Source organism: Protopterus annectens, chromosome 1.part0 (genome assembly GCF_019279795.1).
Source record: "Protopterus annectens isolate FY-2018-M chromosome 1.part0, PAN1.0, whole genome shotgun sequence".
NCBI classification, from domain to species: domain Eukaryota; kingdom Metazoa; phylum Chordata; order Ceratodontiformes; family Protopteridae; genus Protopterus; species Protopterus annectens.
In genome coordinates, this window is record NC_056725.1 from 405,600,846 (window position 1) to 405,617,419 (window position 16,574).

Here is a 16,574-nt window from a genome sequence, read left to right on the forward strand (position 1 = left end):
AATGAAAAGGCCAAACACCAACATGATGTTCCTAGATATTGGAGTGTGTTTCCATGCAATTGGCTATGGGAATGCTACCACAGCTGTTCCACATGCAATCAGCTAGAGGAGAGCTGCAATTCATGCAGAGGCCATCAGCTGATCATGAACATGACTTACAATACACATGCTGCTGCTTAGGCAATGCAGGTGTAAGTGTCCACATCCACCAGAGAGGGAGTGAGAGAGGCAGACAGAAGCAAAGATAAGTCAGGGAGGGGTGGGAGAGTAAAACTTAAGCATATTTGTGTCACACGCCTATCAGTACAGGGTATCAAACCCCTGACTGACTATGTATTGCTATCACATGTCTATGCAGTTATTGGATGCACCACATGGGTTACATGGGGAGGAGCCCTCCAAAGTTATATGTGATGGTGAGTGAAATCTGCAACAGTGATATGGTAGCTATATGGCAGGTGTAGTACACGTGCCAGTCCACATGAACAGGTGTCAGCATCAACACAGCCACACTCTCACAGGGGCCCACACACACTGACAGACTTGCCAGGGTCAGGATAACAACTCATTACTCGTTAGATTGCCACAGCACAGTACTGTGCTGGTATCACATGCACCACAGGGGTTATAAGGAGGTTATATGGGCAAAGAATATGTGCAGGTGTCTGACATCAGCATGCTTCAATATGCCAATGGGGGTTGTAGTGAGTGTGAATGTGGTCATAGGCATCATACACCACACACACAGACACACGGTGCCAGTACTGACATGCATGGGTGCATTGCTTCACGGGTGTGTAGTGATCGACTGTGCCAGATGACTATACAAGGCTAGGTGATGGGTATAACCTGGCATCAGGCCACATGACAATGGTCTGTAGTGTGGCTCAGGGGTGTAGTGTCTGGACTTGCCCACACAGGTGGGTATTGCATTCACCATCCAGTCACCTAGGTATCTATTGTGTGTGGCCATTGCTGTGCATTGCTTGCCATGTATGTGTTCCTTAGTCCATGACATCAATGGTGTCTGGGATGTGCACACCTCCTACATGCATGTACACTGACATGTGGAACTGTACCTGAGATGTCTGGCCCATATAAGAAATTTGCAAAACCCACTCCACAATGAGTCCAGTTGTTACACACACACAGCCACCTCCACACAGGATATGAATGACACACACCACACCACACCACACACACACACACACACACACACACACACACACACACACACACACCACACATGCACACACCACACACACACACACCACACACACACACACACACACACACACACACACACACACACACACACACACACACACACACACACACACACACACACACACACACACACACACACACACACACACACCACACACACACACACACACCTGCCATGTCTGGGATAAGAACTCCTACCTAATGAGATTATTACACTTTAGCACTATGCAGTTATAGGACATGCCATGGAGATTATTGGAGTACTCCCTTCCCAAAGTTCTATTTCACAGTGAATGACATCAGCAGGATTGTCAAAGTAGGGCATTTGAATTGTAGTGAGTATGACTAGCTTAAAAAGCATTGCTCCCTACACAGAGACACACACACACACACAAACATCCACACCTGCGATGTGTGGGAATCGAACCCCTACCAGAGTTCTATATCACACTTCAGCATTACACTGTTACAGGACGCACCATGGAGATTACTGGAGTACTCCTTCCCCGAAGGTGTATTTCACAGTGAATGACATCAGCAGGATTGCCAAAGTAGGGCATTTGAATTGTAGTGTGTGTGACTAGCCTAAAAAGCATTGCTCCTTACACAGACAAAGAAACATACACATAAACATCCACAACTGCCATGTGTGGGAATAGAACCCCTACCAGAGTTCTATATTGCATGACAGCATTACACCGTTATAGGATGTGCCATGGAGATTACTGGAGTAATCCTTCCCCAAAGGTGTATTTCACAGTGAATGACATCAGCAGGCTTGACAAAGTAGGACATTTGATTTGTAGACAGTGTGAGTTGCCTAAAAAGCATTGTCCTCAACACCGACAGAGACACACACACACACACACACACACACACACACACACACACACACACACACATACACACACTTGCCATGTTTGAGATTAGAACTCATTTCTAACTAGTTTATCACACTACAATAGTATGCAGTTATAGGACACACCATGGAGATTACTGGGCTACATCTTTCCGAAAGGTGTATTTCACAGTGAATGACATCAGCAGCCTTGCCAACGTAGGGCATTTGAATTATAGTGAGTGTGACCAGCCTAAAAAGGATTGCTCTCTACACAGACAGAGACACACACACACCCAGTTGCCATATCTGGGATTAGAACTCATACCTAACTAGTTTATCACACTAAGGCAATACGCAGTTATAGGACGTGCCACAGAGACTACTGGGCTACAGCTTTCTGAAAGTTGTATTTCACAGTGAATGACCTCACCAGCCTTGCCAAAGTAAGGCATTTGAATTGTAGTGAGTGTGACTAGCCTAAAAAGCATTGCTCTCTACATGGACAGAGACACGCACACAAACAGTTGCCATATATGGGATTAGAACTCCTACCTAACTAGTTTATCACACTAGAGCAGTATGCAGTTATAGGACACGCCATGAAGATTACTGGACTGCAACTTTTCAAAAGGTGCATTTCACAGTGAATGACCTCAGCAGCCTTACCAAAGTAGGGCATTTGAAATATAGTGAGTGTGACCAGCCTAAAAAGCATTGCTTTCTGCACAGGCAGAGACACACACACACAAACACAATTGCCACGTCTTGGATTAGAACTCCTACCTAACTAGTTTATCACACTACAGCTGTACACAGTTATAGGATGTGGCATGGAGATTATTGGGCTACACTTTTCCCAAAGGTGTATTACAAAGTGGATGACCTCAGCAGAATTGTCATAGTAGGGCTATGGAGAGGGCAGTGTGTGTGCATGGACCATAACCCATTCATCTAGAGTTTGACACACCACATTTGGGCACACACAGGTTTATATTCTACAGGTATGTGTATACAGTTGCTAGATGACTACTTCCTTGTACAGACATGTTGTACAGCTATCACTTGCACCACATCGCCTGTAATGCTGACAGATACTGGAGGCTAATGTCTACAGTGAGTGACATTTACATCTCATGTGGTAGTAGCCATTTGGCTGTGTGCTGGGTGGGACAGGCCTCATAATGGATGGCTCTTTGTCACAGTCACTCTCTTCCACACATCTATGTACGTCTACTTTTGGCTTATTACAGTGTGTTGCCCTTGGATATATGTCTGTATTCCTATCCACTGTGTGTGCAAAGTATGTCTGGTGCATACTGAGGAGTGTATGCACTAACATCTGCAACTGACAAATATGTATGGTCCACTGTTGTTTGCAGACACGGGCTTCATTTGTTTAAGTGTATGAGCATGCCGAGTATGACCTATCAGTATGCTGTTGTCTGACATTGCTTTCATTTCTCTAAATGTGTGAGCATGGCCAGTATGCCCTTCTGTATTGCATGTGTGGATCGATTGCAGGTAGTTTGTACTCCAGTGCAGACCTTTGTGTTGTACACCTACAGGTAGCAAACTGTTTCTGCAAGGTATCCATCGATCATTTGGCAATATGGGGACAAACTGTGCAGGGGATAGTGTGTACTGTAGGTGATTGTGTCTCTGCTGCTTCAGCTGCATGGTACTGCTGTTAGCAGGGATATTCAGACATGTGTACTGTTATACACTGTGATGTTTTCTGTCCTCATGTACTGTCAGGTGGACATTCTTGCTCACAGTGATGTCTTGGGGGACAAGGGTGATTGAAGCTGTGTCCAGTATTGTGGGCGGACACCTACATATTCATGGTATGTTATGCCATTCTGGTGGGGGAGCTGCAGACACTTGCTGCTGGGTCTGTGTATCCAGTTCAGCACCTTGGTACAGTGCTGGCAGAGGATCCCATAGTTGTACATCCATCAACATGACAGCATGGCCTTACCTTGTTCTGGCAATGCCTTACAGCTGTACAGATTCACACAGGTTACCCAGAGGCAGAGGCCATGGGTCAGGATATTACCCCTATTGTGGTGTACGGGCAAGTGTGTAGCCACCCATTCATGTGTTTGCAGCCAGGGATAGTGTGTGCACACAGCTTTGTGTCGGACCCTGCACATTCCATGTTGCCCATGCTCCCACAACCCCCCCTCCCCGTTATTCTAACCTCTACCATACATTATGCACACATTCTCTGATACTTTCCCTAAGGTTATCACCCCATCACAGCTGTGTGTTAGTGTTGGTCCACAGTTCATGCAGTGGGACATGGTGGACATGGTTTGTCCACATGGTCTTGCATATGGCTTATGTGGAGTATGTTATGTTGTTATTTGGGTGTCCATGACATAATATGCATTGGCAGTATGTGTGAGACACATTCCTTTGGCAGAGGCCTGTGGGCCATTAGGTGATGCTGCAGGCCAGCGGTGGCAGGCTGTTGCATTCTGTCAGTCCTACAGTCTCAGACCACCATACAGTATATTCCCCTGGAGTGAAAGGGTAGGTGTGATAGGTGTACATGCCAATACCTTCTATCAGTCTTGATTAGGTGGTGTGGATGCTGGCAGGGTGCTACCTACAGCTAGGGACACACTTACATGGGACAACTGCACTGCATGATGCATTCTTCCGCTATTGCCATATACAGATGGGGTCATATTTTACCCATTCCCCATCGAAGGGATATGACCAGAGAGGTACTGTGGGTGGTGTCTGCATGAGCTGGGTGTATGTGTGCTATGGACACTACTTGCATCTGACACACAGATATGCATGGGGCATTACAGTTATGCAGGCATGTGCAGGTACATCAGCTGTTTCCCAATATATCGGGCCTACCTCCTTTGTGATTTGCAAGTGTTCGGGCAGACATCACCAGTATCCCGTACTACAGGACCAGATAATGGGATGCATACCTGTATGTACAATTCCAAGGGTGTCACCATTTCACAGTGACACAATATATACTGTATGTCTAGGGTACTTTCTCCTGTGTACTGCTTGTATATCTAGCCCAACAGCCATGCCATGTCAGTCTTTCAGATGGTGACACATATTACCACCATACATTTACAATGGCTTACTGCTAGCATGTCTTATACTGGTGGAAATTGTCTTTGGCACTGCAGTTGTAAGGGCTTGTCCCTGTCATCAGCAGTAGTGGGCAATGGCCACCAGGTCTTACCTTAACATGCATACATACTGACAACTCTCACACAATCTGAAACACACACCAACCTAACACACACAGACCTGCATATTGTGCAAATGCTACAACCTATCCTGCTACCATGACCACCTCTGGGCATCTGTGTTCCACTGGTATTATACCTACAAATACATGTTACTACATTTCTACATAGGGTTGTGGGGGGTGGCATGCCTGTCTGTTACGATGTGTGTACATCAGATTGGGGGGGCACACCAGACCATTACTACATTCCTATGTAGCTTTGGGGAGGCACACCTGACTGTTGCTACATGTTTAGGTTAGGTTGGGGAGAACACACCTGCCTGTGTCCACTTTCCTTCACAGGATTGGGGGGGCACACCTGACTGTTACTACATGTCTATGCAAGGTTGGGGGGAGGAGGACCACCTGTCTGTTTCTACATTTCTACACAGTGGTTGGGAAGGGGCACACTTGACTGTTGCTACATGTCTACATAGGAGTGGGGGGAGGCACAACTGACTGTTACCACATTACTACATAGGATTGTGGGGGGGGCACCTGACTGTTTCTACATTTCTACACAGGATTGGGGGGTGGCACACCTGACTGTTACTACATTTTTACACAGGATTGGGGGGGGCACACCTGACTGTTTCTACAGTTCTACATAGGATGGGGGGGCACACCTGACACTTGTACACATTTGCTCTGACTGTACTGGTATGTCAGGTACACCATTTCATTCTGTATTCTAACCTATCATGCTGACTAGATGCATATTAGTGTACTACAGGTCTTAGCTTTGATTGACCTACATATTAGTTTCTGACTTCCTACCCTTCAGAACTAACATCCCACTGCCTGACCTGCTGTGGTCTGTCTGTGCAGGCCCGGGGAGGGAGGTTACCCATAGGCATCATTCAGAGGCCATAGCACAGCCTTTGTTTGTGTTTGTCTACACCTGTCATAGGTTCATAGGTTCATAGGTAGGTACTAGGATATTGGCCCTGGGGCCTATACAAGCCCAGCCAAAATGGTACCCTGGCTTTTGCCATCCAAGAAAATTATTTTCCTGTGCCACTGTCGAGCAGAGCCACAGAGGTGATCCCTGGGATGAATTTCCTGTTTCCCATCCAGTCATCAAGATTTTTCTTGAAGTGTGCTAATGAGGAGCTTTGTTTGATATAGATAGGTAGTTTATTCCAGAGTATGGGAAGTCTCTGGGACAGGAATCTATCCCTCCGGCATGTTCTGTTTATTGTGGTGCAAGGTTTAGGTCCCTAGAGTGTGTAGCTCAGAGGGATTGGGATTTCTTTAAGTGGAGCATGTCCAACAGCTCTGGGTTTGATATAGCTTTGTATGTTAGGCAGAGATCACCTCTGAGTAGGCGATATGCGACGGAGTAAAGCTGGAGGTTTTTGAGATGGTCTGCATAGGGCATCTGTTTGAGGCCAGTAATCCTCTTTGTGAGGTATTTCTACGGCCTTTCCAGTTGTTGTAGATGTCTTGTGAGGTACATACCAAAAGGGGCATTGTACTCTATAATGGATCTAATGAGTGATGAGTGGAGGGGAACAATGTCCTGCTGGCTGAGACTGTTGTTGGGTATGTGAACCTCCCTGACTGGCATGTGTGAGCCATATGTACACACATGTGACCCAGCACATTTCCTGCAGTGGGTTTTGTCGCTCTGTGTAGTACTGGCTACTGTGGTGACACCAGTATTTGTTACAGATCTCATGTTGCCACTATAGGTGTCTACTATCTGCTGGCATACCATTAAGCTACCTGATTCCCTTGCATGCTCACAACCATACCATAGATACAGGTAACAACACATTCTACTCCATTCGGCAATTGGTAGGTTGAGTGACTTACCTTGTGGGTGTCCCAGTATTGAGGGTGGTGCTGCAGGGCTGCCTATGTCAGATGCACATAGTACACTCCCTACACATGGTTGAGCACAGGTGGTGTCATGTTTGGTATCCCTTTTACTGTATGTGCAAGTCAGAGAGAGGTGTCATTCCCTGGGTCCCTCCTGTGTCAGTGTATGTGCTATGTGTTGCCTCTTTGCCAAGGCCAGGGCATAATGGGCACACCTCCTTCTACCTACTAGGGCAGGCTCAGCTTTTTCCTCCTCCGAGTCTCACTCTGTGCCGGTGCAGGCCTTGGCAATGGAGGGGCACTGTGTGACACTGCCCCATGCTGTTCCTGCTGCAGCTGTTTCCACAAGATCGTATTGTGTAGCATGGCACATACGATGACAATTTGGGTACATGTAGCTGGTGAATACTGCAAGGCTCTACCGATGTGTCCAGGCACTGGAACCATAACTTCAGCATCCCAAATACATGCTCTATTATAATTCTGGTCTGTGTGTGTGCCTCATTATGGAGTTCTTGTTTGGGTGTGTGTGCATTTTTGATGAGTGTCATCGGCCATGGCTCTAGTGTGTAACCAGCATCCCCCACTAGGTGACCATAAGGGATGTCCCCACTGGCAAATCTGTGGTACAGCTGTGTCAGATGCCAGATGTGGGAATCGTGATAGCTTCTAGGGCAGCCAGCACACATTCATTATTATGCCCTGGGCATCACACACAACCTGGCAGTTGATGGAGGGGAAGCCCTTGCAGTTGATGTTGACCCTACCCCCCTCACCAGGTGGTGCTTTGATGCATATGTGCGTACATTCTATAGCACCCACTACCTCAGGGTATTCTGCTATTTCGTGGAACAGTTGCATATTGCTGGCCAACGCCTCATGGGTGTCGGGGAAATATAAGTGCTCACTGGCATGTGCTGACATGGCATCCAGGAACTGGTGGAGTACACTGGATGCTGATGCCTGTGAGATCCCCAGCATACCCCAGTTGGCCTTTGGAAGGTATCTGTAGCTAGTATTCTTAGGCCTACACATACCTTGTTATCCACTGGGATGGGTTCCCCTCTATTAGTTCTGTGTGTCAGGCGTGGCCGGCACAGCTCAACAATTTGCTGTAAGATGTCCCTGTCCACCGTATAGCGTTCCACAATCTCCAGCTCATGTAGCCCCTTGTAGGTTACCCTGGGTCTGTACACTCTTTTCCGTCTTCTCACTGTGGGTTGGTCGACAGCATTCACATCCTCACCACCCTCAGTCTCTTGCACATGTTGTTGTATGATAGCTATTGCAGCCCTTATCATTGTGTTGTTTGTTAAAAGATCCCCGTTTGTATACACCGGTGGTGTAGAATATGGGAAAAACCAGAAGGAAAGGTGTTTGCATAGTTTATAGTTCTGGGCTGGGCTGGTCTGCTGCCTGTGTAATTGGCTGATTCTTATACATTTCACCTGCCAGCTATGCTAGTTTTCCCTGATTACCTTCCTACTGCTGTTTTCCCTTCCCATTGTCTTCCTGTCTAAGCCCGGGGGCGAGCCATGCAAACACAGTGCTCAAATGTGCACAGAGCTGCTATTTCCTGGTTTACTTTTTTTTCCCCTTTAAAACCTGGTGCACGGTGTGCACATCTGCTTAGGCAATGTAAAGAGTGCTAGGCAGCCTCAGACACACGCCCTTGCTTAGCTCTGCTAAGCTAAGGGCAAATTCCGGCCACAGGGCTCCACTCCACTTACAGTATGCCTGACACACCCCCCCTATGATGTCAGCTAACTCCTAGGCTTGCACCAAGCTATTCCTGCTCTTACACTGTTGGGAGCTGACTAGCATGCAGGGGAAATCTGGGATACAGTACCATTCTCCTCATTTGCATAGGATTGCCTGCTAATACATATTCACATGTCTAACACTGAGCCTCCCCCCTTAGCAACCACTATTCACTGGCTATGTTGTTTTCTGCCTGCCATTGATTATAATGGTAGAATAGTGATTTTAGTTAGAATGCTTATGTTGGATTTATTTTCTTATTTTCCCCCGATCCCATTTGCGCACCGCTGCCCTATGCTTAAACAGCCGAGATCAGCTAAAATAATTAAAAGTTGATTTCTTTTTTCAACTGTTTTTCATGCCATTGGCCTTATACTTGGCCATTGGCATGTTTTCTAAATGATATCCATTCTTTATTTGGAGTTGTCATGGCTCCATTTTGGAATTTGCAGAAGTGTACTCCGTTACTGGCGGAGTACATTTCTGCAGATTGCACTAGTCCTGCACGGCCGGTTTCCAGCTTCCTGGATCACAAATTCACCTCATTTACATGGATTTCTCCTGCAAATGGGGTAATTTGCATACAGGGGCTGAGTCTGTGCAGGACTAGTGCAGGAGCGCTCATGCACGCCCCTACAGGCTATTCCTGGATCGCATGGCAGACATATTGCCTGCTGAAGCTCCTGCACTAGTCCTGCACACCTTGCAAGGATTGTATAATCCAGAGGATTATCTTCTAGCTAATGAAAGAAAGAGATATTCAGTTTTTATTGCCCGCTTATCAGATTGTATCCATGGATTCATGACAACCAGATACACAGATTGTCTCCATAGAATCATGAGAACCAGATACATGGTTGCTTTCCATTGCAAGCCTTTCATATTGTTCTGTGAAAATTTATGAGTTAGAGGAAAACTTTCCATTATATTCAGTGTTCTTTTATTTATTTATTTCCCAGTAAAACTCATTATTAAATCAAGCTAAGGGCCTTAATCCAGTCATTCCCCTATGCAAAAGCAAGAAAAAGCATATCAATTGTTCTTATATCATGGCCTTTTGTCCATGATTCTTCTATTTTTACATTGCAGTGCCTACATTTCTTAAAAATGAATAAGAGGAAAGGAAGAAGAAGAAAACATAGGGGCACATGTTCACTTTAGATTCCCTGTTAAACCTTCCTCTTCTTCTCTCCTTAATGTTCTTCCAAACATTAACAAAGTAAGGTATATGCTTTGTAGTCTCATGCAAGTTTAACAAACTCAAAAAATTCCAATAATCCCAGGTTTTCTGGTTCTGTCATACTTTACAAATGTAATTAATGCTTTGCGATCCCACATTTATTCATCATTTTCTGAGCTGCTGGTTTTCCAATTTCAGTCTGAGGTTCATTTCGTATGTATTCCTGGTTCTTCTAATCAACTCTTTTGCTTTTTTCTGTCAAGCAATTTCCTTTAGAACATTGGAAAAGGGTTCACTGGCATAGTCTGTCTATGGGCTTTATTATCTGAAGAATAAGAAGCAGAATCCCCTTCTGTTTGACAACTCACTTTTTGATTGTCAAACTTTTGTGCTTCTTACTTAGCATGTTCTGCATCAAAAAATGATTTTGATCCTCCAGGAAAAAATATTCTGAAAATAGCTGAATACTGCAACTTGAATCTCACACCTGCTTCTTGACATTCTTCAGTTGCTGGAATAAATTTACTCACCTTCTGCCTGGTGTGTACAGTGAGTAATTATGTTCCACGAAAACTCTACTGTGCCCAACTTTTAGTACTTTGTCCTTCTGCCAGTTTTGTCAGAATCTACTCGTATCTTCACCATTAAAGGTCTGGTCTGCTTTCTCATGGCCAGGTTTGGAACACAATGTGCCCTTTCAATTGACCACTCCTGTGGTGGAATTCCAGTCCAGTTATTTAATTTGTGCTTTCATAAAACTGATACAGTTTGTTCCTTCCAGTTTATCTGGTACAGCAGAAAATCTCAGGTTTTCATGTACATGCCCTGTCCTCTAATTCTACCATTTTTGAAACATCTCTTCTTGAGGAGTCTCATATTCAGCTAGCCTTTTCATTTCAGCCTCTGATTTTTGCATTTTTATCAGCTCATCTAAGTATCTGTTTAAAGATTCTTCCATTTTTTCCAGCCTTTTGTTATTTGAGTTGATATACTTGTTCAGTGTTTCATTTAATTCATCTCTGAGCACTTATGACTTATTTTTTCCTCTAGATTACTAGAAGCCATGTCTTGCACTAAAGCTGGAGCTTGAACTGCTTTTTGCTGAATAGCTGCAGGATTTTTCCCAGCCAGTGTTTTCTCATCACCTTTTGTGATTAATTTTATTTTGAGTTCCCTGAATTTTATCTTTGCTGGCATGCAGGCAGTGCACTTACTAACCATTTACTGAAATCTCCCCAAAAGGTCAAATCCGCTGACTCTATTTTCTGAGTTTCAGTTTTAACACTATGAGAGCTGAAATTAAGTTGTTACTCAAAGTGCAGCTATCTTGGAAGTCACTGTAGAACCATTGTTAAGTTATCTGGCACCCTGTACAATTAAATGAAACACACAATGTGCATCATGTATACCTTGTTAGGATACACCCATTATGTGTAATAACTGTATATGCCATCCTCTGCTACATAATATTAATCTAGCTTGTCTCTCATTGAGCCTTTAGTGGGATGGTTCAGTCTAGCACCAACATCACACCTACATCAGGTATAATGCTGTTATAACTTCTTTTCTTCGTGAGATGAGGAACTCTTCCACTTCAGTCAGTCTTGTGGTCTCCAGAGGGCCACTCCTTGTGGTGGATATTTCAGTTGTAATGTCACATCCTTTTGCTTAGCACACCTGATCATTATCAGCCAGCCAATACTGACATTAGGCCAAGATGGTGATGTGACAACCAATTTCATTGATACCTTGCAGTATGGACTGCCACACCTTGCTTGTCATTGGTTTGTATGATCCCCATTCACACTATAACCGTAGACCTACTGCCTATGTGCCTACAGCAAAACATCATTTCATCTTTGTTGAAATTCTGCATCCTCTGTCTTCCCTGTCTTGTTAACATGTTGACTTGTGTTTATTAAACATAAAATATATTAATACATATATGTTGCTAATGATATGTGCACAGGTACTAAGAATTTAGTTTTTCCACAGAGGCACATATTCACAAAAATGAAGCCCTTATAAGGGGCACTACTGTATATTATAACATTTCTTGAGAGAGTTTAACTTGTAAAATAGTCCACAAACATGGAATGGTAAAGCCCCATCCCTCAAAAAGCACATTACTTGCAGCTGTAGACATTATAACATTTAGGCACACACAGTTCCCCAATCTGGCACCTAAGAAAAAAGGAATCTTGAAGATCTGCTCTAAAAACAAATAAATTAAAAAATAATATACATACATACATAATAATAGCTACATAAATAAGATATAACAACATAAATAAATACATTTTTTCTACTCTGAAACTGTAGCAATCTGTTTGCTACAAGTGTAAAACTGTAACAAGTGGCTTCATATAGTTAAATTGCCAGATACACTCCATACCACAAATGCATTATCGACATTCATTTCTGAATGTCTGTATTGCTCTCCAAAAAACTGTCTCCTACTAATGACACATCACTCCAACACTTTGCACTTGAGGAAGCCACTGCTTTGCTTCAACCTATTTATGATAATCTTGTGAAAAAACTTTATAATGGCTGTTTTCCAGCCTTTGGGAATGAAACCAGTGGAGAGTCTAGGATTAAAGAGAGAAAATAAGGGCTCAGATAGGCCACTTCTGATGCAGATAATCAGACACTCTAGTATAAGGTCCATGGCAAGGTGTTTGTAGCTTTTGAAATGGCCAAGAGAATTTTCTCCATAGTAACTGAAGGGGGTGTCTAGGACTGTGGTATCTACATGAATAGCTATAATTGTAGGTGGAGTAAAAGTGTAGCTAAATGTGCTGGTTAGGATATTAGCTATTTCCTCTGGGTTAGATTGGGCACTGTTATTGTAGATTAGCTACAAACATTATTGGGTGTTAGTTCTTAATGTCCTGATGTAGCTAAGCAAAAGATTGTAGGTATGTTGGTTTCAGTAGCCATTTTACATTCCCTGCAGCTCTTTATTAGTTTCCTTAAATATGCTATTAAGGTATGTAGAATTAGTTCTTTTGTAAGTTTAAATAAAATAACTTCTTTGTCTTGCTATATAATTTATTGGTATGGATATTCCACATATGTAATACACTTTAGTGGTTTGTTTTTAAATTCCACATTATATTTTGTGCAGATAGTGGCTGGCTTATCAAATGTTCTGATTTCAATGAAAGTAGAGCTCAAAGACCCAGACAGCAGCTTTTGCAATGAGATCAGTAGGAGAAGGATTACAGTGAAATTGATTTAGGTCATCATAAAAAGGCTGAATATTGAGAATTCTCTAAAGGAAGAGGCATTTATAGGGAATGTATCATGAGTTTTATAGGAAAGGGTCACTGTTTTTAGTGTGGTTTAATAAGGGAATATTATACATGTGGAGGTGTGCAAAAAGTGGCCATATTTGTGAGGGTAAGATCAAGGATATTTGGTCCCAAAGCAGGATGGTTACCTATTTGTATTTGTACAAGGGAATTAGTATTTATAATGCTCAGGAAGTATTGGGAATGCTGACCACTGGCAATGTAGGTCAACCACTTTATTTGATAGATAGCTGGTATCCCCCTGTAGAAATGTGTTGGGTTTGATGGGGATTTCAGTTAACATGTTATGATACCTATTATGATCAGATGGAGGCATAGACGGTATTATAAAATTAGGTATATGTTTGTAATTAATCTTGTTAAGGTTGATTTGGGCATCTAGTAATTAAAATGTGGTGTCCCAAGGAATCGGTCATGAGGTGATGACATCTTTGACAAATACTGATAGTTCAACAATTACCAGTAAGAGTGAAAACATAATAGACACTAAACACAGGAATACAGGGAGTGCTTTCCATGTATCTGTAACTATTTGTGTGTGTGTATATATATATATATATATATATATATATATATATATATATATATATAGATCTAGGACTTTTGATCGAAAGATCAAACGTCCGAATCCATAATTACCAAACACACTTTAATGAAAGCGCTTTCACCGAAAAAGTGCTTTCGTTAAAGTATATACAAAAAAAACCCAGTAAATATACTGCTATGGAGGTGGGCAAGCCCCCCTGCACCCCCCATGTGGGGGGTTGTGCCCTCCACACCCCCCGTACTTTAATATTCTCACTCCAAGGTCACACTACAGTTGGGAAAAGGGAATTTTCCCTTATCCGCACCGTACTGTGACAGGCACAACAAGCATAGTTACCCAAAAGTGCTGCTTCGGTGAACAGCGCTTTCGGTTAAGTATGCTCACTGAATAATTTTTCGGTGGAAAGTGCAGTTGGGGATCTGTACAGATCCCATATATATATATATATATATATATATATATATATATATATATATATATATATATATATATATATATATATATATATTAATGTGTTCACAATGTAAGGAGAGCCTTAAGTTCATGCATTTTGTTAAAAATCCTTAAACTGAGCTGAGATTAGAAAGCTAAGCAGATGGGACTTTGAATAAAGATGCACTTTGGGGAAGAAACCACTTTAGCCAGAATGAAAAAACCTTGGTGAGAGAAATGCAAACCATACTTGGCAAAGCAAGAATTGTTAACCATTTTATCCCAAGCTGACATGCAGTAGATCCTCCTAGAATGACTGTAGCTACATATCCAGTCATTAAAGCCAATTATTTTGTTCTAGAGTATCAACATTATTCAGGATCAGTGTCTGTCCTACCTGAGAAATGTACACAGAATACTCAGTCCTAGTCTTCTTCATGCCCCTTTAGGTATTGAGCCTACGGTCATTCACCCTCATGTAGACCACGGTTAGGTAACAATTGTATCTGTCAGTGTGATGGGATCAAATAGATCTATTTATGTCTTGAATCCGGTCTCTAGAATGACTTTTTTTCTGCTCAGCTTAGAAATGAGGGGCACCAAATTGGGAACTGGCATGAGTCACTAGATGAGCTAGTGATGGGTCCGCTCCAAATCCAAATTCAGTACATATTTAGCTTTCATACTGAAATATTGCAAGCTAACAGTAAAGAGTTTTTGGTAAGTACAATGCAGTTACTACACTGCCTCAATACACCTAGTACTCTCAGGCTGGCTACAGAAAGGGCAAGGGGTAATTGAGATTCCATAATTGTAGAACAGATGAAGATGTATGAGAAAACAAGGTAGATTAGTAAACTAAAGCAAATATATTATCACTGGCCTTTCTCAGGATTCAGTCCTGTTTGGCATCTACATTTCAGATCTCCAAACTCCTAGCCCAGACAAATTGCTCATTAAAATCATTAAACTATAACCTCTCAGTTGTTACCTTATTTTATATCTCTTATAGCCTATTGGCAAGTGATATATATGTGTGTGTATATATATATATATATATATATATATATATATAGTATTATGTTCTGTTAATGACCCAATTCTCCCTTATCTCTCATGCTTCTGCTAAAGAAATGACATATCTGCAACAAATCAGGCTACTTCATTATAACATTTTTTTCTAGTATATTTATTTGAGGGGTTTGAATTAGCAGTCTTGTTTAAACTAGATAGTTGATGACATCTACAAGCTGAGTGATTTAGACAACAGTAGGGGTAAAAGATATGAACGGTGTAATTTAACTATGGAAGAGTATCTTTCTCTATGTAATTTGCAGAATAATAAAGGTATCATGATTAGACCAGCTTCAGCTGATAAAGGTGGACTGTCATATTAGACACAAAATGGTATAATATGGAAATGAGGTCAATGTTGGCTGATACAAGTTTTTATAGTAAAATAACTAAGCAACGTGTGGATTATATGATTTTGGATATTCGCTGAAACTTCTTTTTACTAATAAGATCATTGATAAATCCTTATATGAATACTTTTTGGTTGACAAACCCCTCATACCGATAATCCATAGTATTCCAAAATTGCATAAAGGTCCAGTACACCCTCCATTATGTCCTATTGTGTCTGGGTATCAGTGGTGTAATCAGTGGTGTACTGAGCTTATGTCAATATTTATTAAGAAAATGTTTAGGCCTTTTTTGAATACTAATGCCTTTGTTCTTAAATATACTAGACATTTCTTGGAAGATTTGTTTTTTCATACCAAGGGCTATGTGTTTGATATTAGTATTTTTTTATTGGTTACCCTAGGTGTTAATTCTCTGTTCACAGTGATTCCTAATGATGTGGGTCTTAGTAATGTGAAATGGTATTTAAATTAGTTTACTGATTTTTCAGCAGATACAATTGATATGTTTTGCACTCTTTTAGGATACAGTCTAGACTACAATATATTTTTGTGTAATGATACTTATTACTAGCAAAAGAATGGTGCAGCTATGGGCACTTCCTGTGCCAATAACTACTCCAATATGGTTTTGGATGTTTGAGAGCTTCAGCATGTCATGAGGGGACCCTATAGCAATTTGATAATTTTTTTTATCAGAGAATGGCTGTTTGGGAAACTGAGCATGTCATGAGGGGACCCTATAGCAATTTG